This window comes from Oratosquilla oratoria, chromosome 11, assembly GCF_046742065.1.
Source record: "Oratosquilla oratoria isolate Oo_2021 chromosome 11, ASM4674206v1, whole genome shotgun sequence".
In the NCBI taxonomy this organism is placed as follows: Eukaryota; Metazoa; Arthropoda; class Malacostraca; order Stomatopoda; family Squillidae; genus Oratosquilla; species Oratosquilla oratoria.
In genome coordinates, this window is record NC_134787.1 from 68,764,639 (window position 1) to 68,770,593 (window position 5,955).

Genomic DNA, 5,955 nt, shown 5'->3' on the forward strand with positions numbered 1-5,955 from the left:
ATATTTGCACTCACATATATTTGGGCTCTGATCTATCTGTTTCTATTTTAAATCATATATATATTTCAGTGAGTCATTCATTTGTATATTTTACTCATTCATTTGTTTACACACACACACACACACACACACACACACACACACACACACACACACACACACACACACACACGGGAGCACACACACACACACACACACACACACACACACACACACACACACACTCACACACACACACACACACACACACACACACACACACACTACACACACACACATATATATATATATATATGTAAATGTTATATAATATATATATATATATATATATATATATATATATATATACTTTTATACTTTACCATGAAATAGTATTTTGATCAAATCATATTTAACGTCTCGTCTGACATTTTCTCATTACTTATTGAACATACCTTGTATATATATATATATATATATATATATATATATATATATATATATATATATATATATACATTAGTAAAAAGAATTCCACTCCAGCAAAATGGGAAGTGAAAAAACCCACCATGTCACTTGCGGCAAGCTCTTTTTTTTATTTTTTTTTTTTTTTTTCGATGTTTGGGTCACCTACCCACCTGGCCAGGGCGGTTTGGATAACCCAACGCAAGAATCCCGCAGCGGGTCCCGGAAAACGAACTCACGACCCTCTGCTCATGAACTGGACACTGTGTCCACTGGGCTACTGTGGCGACTCTATATGTTCGTAAATTAATATTTTTCATATTTTTTTCTTACTATTTATATATTTTCTTATTTGTTTGTCTAATGCTATGTATCCTTTAATTTCCTCTCTAACTGTATAACCTCATTGGTTCATTTATTTGTATATTAATTTTATTTAATATAATCTTATCTTACTATTCTTACCTGTTAATTTTCTTGCTTATTTTGTTGTTTATTTCATTATCTCATATATCTATTTATTTCTGTTATCTAATATCCTATTTTCTACTTTGCCGTTGATATTTCCTATTTTCAATTAATTTTGTTTTATAAATTCATCTATCTGTTTATTCATTTTAATCCAATTAGCCGGAACCTACACAGCGAAATGGGTGGGCGTGAGAGAGGAGCATCCACCTCTCCTTTCACTCCTTGATGACGCCTCATCACTTTAGCATTATAAATTTGTTTAGTTTATTCACTTACTTGTTTCTTAATCATCTAAAAAAAATTATCTTTGGGAGGGCGCGTTTTCTCTTTGAAAGGATTTCTGTTTTGCAAATGATGTTTGCTGAAGAAAAACAAACATATATTTCATCCATTGATGACTCCGATACCATACATATTTATAGAAGTTTGGAAACTATTCCCCACTCAAAGTTTGTTTGTTTGTTGTTGCTGCTGTTTTTCATTCATGTTAAGAGAAAATTCAGAATTTGTCTCCATTTTTCTAACATCACAAAGGGCTTTCTCAAAAGAATGCTAAAAAATCATAATGTCAGAGTTTTTTTAAGTACCAAAGTCCAATTTATTGAAATGAATTATACAAATTAAATCAATAAATGAAATAAATTAGATACAACAGATTGTATTAATACAATAGTGACGAAAGACAGGGGTCGGATTCAGGTGTCCGCAATAGTCGCACGCCATTATTGTTCTCTTTGACCAGGAAGATAGTTGTGTGACGTTTTTAAACTCACACTACTAGTCTTAAATCGAACTATGAAAGGTCTGTTCATCTCATTCAGGGGTAGGTGGTAACAGCTGTCTATCACGAGCCCAGCACGCGCCCTAAGACCGTGGAAAATCACAAGCTTAACCCAGCACCCCTGGCCCTCTTTCTCCCTAGGTGTGAGTGGTTACCCCTGTGTAATGTTTCCCTCAACTAAAGAGGAAACGACAGGAATAATACATCTGCAGGCTAACAAGGGGTCGCCGTCCCCTACATGCAAATAAGACTGAAGCGGGAGGGTAGAAGAGGGGAGGAGGAGAAGGAGGCAGAGGAAGTGGAGAAGGAGGAAGAGAAGGAGGGGGAGATTTAGCAGTGGACTCATTTATCTATTTATTTGTTTATTTATTTATCTATTTATTTATTTATTTATTTATTTATTTTATTAATTTATCAATCTATTTATTTATTATTATTTTTTGTTTATCTGTTTATCAATATATATTCATTTTATCGTATTTTATTTTCTATTTTTCTTTGCCACGCCAATATGTCACGATCCTTGTACAAATTGACAATAGACAAGTATTATACTCGAACATTGGGCTTTGATTAGCCCCATTAACTCTCATAACATATAGTCCAACACGGATACCAAGCGATGGGATCTGCAATGGTGACACAGCTATCGGCTGGCCTAACATATAGGGCAAAGGTGAAGACTTCTTACTATTTATGCTACTGTGGCGTGGTAGGACTGGAGTTGCTTTGCCTTACTAAAAAAAATGCATTCTCTACCTTTCCTAAAGCCACACTGCTCTTTTCCAATTACTCCCTCTGTACTTCTCATAATCCTCTCATTTAATATCCTCCCATATGGTTTCCCAATTACACTCAAGAGACTGATCCCTTTATAACTACTACATTTTCTACATTGATATTCGCCCCCTTTTCCTTTGTAAAGTGAAACAATACACTCCTACCCATTGATACATTCTCCTCAATTAGACACATATAAAACAAGCTCACTAGCTAATCTACTATCACCTCAAGGCCTTTTGTTTCTTTTAATGTTCTTTGTACCAAGCGAGATCCAACCCAAAGGGTTTCTTTCATCTCTACAGAATAAAGAATAAGAAAAGCATAGGACCAATTAGAAATGACAAAGATGTCATGATAGAATCGGAGGAAAAATGGGTGAGCCGTTTAACAAATATTTTCTCTCGGTCTTTACCAAGGAGAGGTGAGATACAAAACCTGACTGAGATCCGATTTTCAATGGGGATGAAGAAAGTAGACTATCTAATATCAGCATTAGTAAGGTAGAAGTAGTCAAACAGATTGAAAGACTTAAAGCTGCAAAATCCCCGGGTTCGACGAAAATTTTCTAAGAGTGCTAAAAGAGTGTAAATTTGAAATCTGAGACCAGTTAATGTAAAAATTTAACAAGTCAGTAGACACTGGTTTTGTGCCTATTGCTTGGGGGCAGGCAAACATTGTTCCTGTTGTCTAAAAGGGAGATAAATCATCTATATGCAACTACTAGCCAATCAGTTTGACATCGGTTATAGGTAAAATGTTTGAATCAATAATAGCTAATAGAATCAGTGATCACATTGAGACATACTTTGATTCGTAGCTCACAACATGGGTTCTCCAAAGGTAAGTCATGTGTAACTAATCATCTATCTTTTTACACTAATGTCTTCAAGGCGTCAGATAACAATGATACTTACGTTGTTATTTACCTTAACTTTAGCATAGCATTCGACAAGTTGCCCCACCAGAGACAACTAAATAAAATCAAACCCCATGGCATAGGAGGAAAAGTGTTAGAATGAATTAGAGCCTAGATCAGCGAGTCACCATAAATTATGTAAAATCCAAATGGGGGAGTGTTTCTAGTGGAGTTCCCCAAAGCTTGGTTTTGGTTCCCTTATTGTTCATTATGTACATAATGACTTGGACAATGGGATTAATAGTGTCGTTAGTAAGTTTGGGGACGACACTAAAATTGGACACTTAATTAGGTCAGTAGATGACGCCAAGATTCTGCAGGATGATTTTTTTTTTTTTTTTTTTTTTACATGGGCTGTTGAAGTGGCAAATGGACTTTGATATCTCAATAGAGTGCAGTGTGTTAAACATTGGGCTACGCAACCCTGAAAACAGATATAGCTTAGATAACACGTTTTAGAGAAAATTGAGTGCGAGAGAGACTTGAGAGTTCTAGTGAGTCCTGATTATTAAATCCAAGAAACAGTGTATTAGCGCCAGGAACAAAGCTAACAGAGCATTAGGTTTTATTGCTACGACGCTTACGAATAGTAGCGCAGAGGCAATTATTAAACTCTATCTAGCGTTAGTTAGACCCATCTTTGACTATGCGGTACAATTTTGGTCTCCGTCTTATAGAATGGATATCAATTCACCAGAATCAATACAGAGGAGAATGACCACAATTATACATGTTCTCAGAAATTTACCTTACGAGGGGAGGCTTAGGCAACTTACACTCTCTGGAAAGACGCAGAGTGCGGGACGATCTAATAGAAGTGTTCAAGTGGATCAAAACTTTAACAAGGTGACGTAAACAAGGTCATCATACTAAGATAATAGGACAGAAACCGCAGTAATGGATTTAAAATAGACTAATTTATGTTTAAGAAGGAAATAGGCAAAAATTGGTTTACTAATAGAGTGGTCGACGAATGGATTAGACCTAGTAATCATGTAGTGAGCGCTGAAACTATCTGTTGTTTTAAGAAACGGTTATACAAATTTATGGGTGGGGATGATAGGTGGTAATCGACATGAAACTGTCAAGTGTAGGCCCTATGGTCTCTGTAGTGTCCTTCAATCTTATGTTCTTATACTCTTTTCCTATAGACCTGTCTAATCCGTGTCCAACCTTCCCCCATCACAGTCCATTTTACTAGCTCCTACCACTGCCACAACCAATCCTTCCTTAACCTCCTCAACATTTAATAATTCTCTGAAATAATCTAACTGTCTTCCCCTTACTACCTTTATTCCCATGTCTATCTGTCCATCTACACCCTTTATCTCTCTCTACCTGAATCATCCTCTCATTCTCTTCATCTCGTTACAAAACTTTTTTTTTTATAGAAATTCTCTGCCAAGCTTTGACCCCACTTTACACCTTGCTCCCCTCTATGCCTCAGTACCTTACGTTTTGCTTCTTCTTTCTTCTTTTATTTTTCGTACACTTTCCTCACTCCACCTTGAAACTAATTTTCATACTCTAACTCAGTGGTTCTCAAACTATTTTATATGACGCCACGTTTTGCTTTCAGTATTCATTTATATGAAATTATATATATATTCCTATTTATATATTTTCTATAATATATTAATAGAAAATGGGTTAGGGTGAGTGATAGAATTATATTTTGCACGTATGTTACGGCAGAGACTTGTTCTTGGAATTATTTCATTATTCTTATTGAACAATGATTTTTGAGCAGATAAATTCACACAACCCTTGTATTCTCTTCATGTCTTCCTGGGGGGGGGGGTGCCCCCTAGATTGGAAACCCCTCCTTTATCTTCCACCATCACCGCTTTTACCTTTTCATCCCATCATTGACTTGCTCTACTTCTTTTCCCTTCCATCAATCTCGTCCCACACATAAATGCGCACATTATCACTTCCTCCTTAAAATATACCCATTCTTCTTTTACTCTTGTTTCCCCTTTCAAGCATCACAACCTTCGATCATTTTCTCTCAGAGATAAAACGATAAAGGATTTAAAAAAGAAAGAGGAAACTATATACGAAGAAGAAATATGGTTTTAATGGAAATAGAAATTGGATGGGGCGACGTAGTGCAAGGAGAGTTTAACCGCAAAATGCAAGTGAAAACTAAAATTCAAAGAACTTGGAAAACCATGGAACTTCCAAGTTCTATGCTCAATTGGCTGGACAGGACCAGAGAAATATTTAAACTCGAAAAAAAATATAATAAGATCGAGTAGATTAACAGAGATACAATGAAAATTAATTTATAAGAACTAATAAAATAGAAATAGAAGTGAGTATCTCAAAAGGCAAAGAGAGAAAGGCACAAAAAGGGGAAAAAAATCAGATATAATAAAGGACTAGTGCTAGGGCAGAGCCAAAAAGGTCACACAGAAGGAGAGTAAGAAAGTGTATGTACAAGAGGAAAAAACAAAGGATTGGGGGGAAAAAGGGATGGGAATATTTGTAGAAAATTGAAAACTTGTTGTCCCTGTGGGATGTGGAGGTTTCTGCGGGCGGTTATACCCGAGCTACA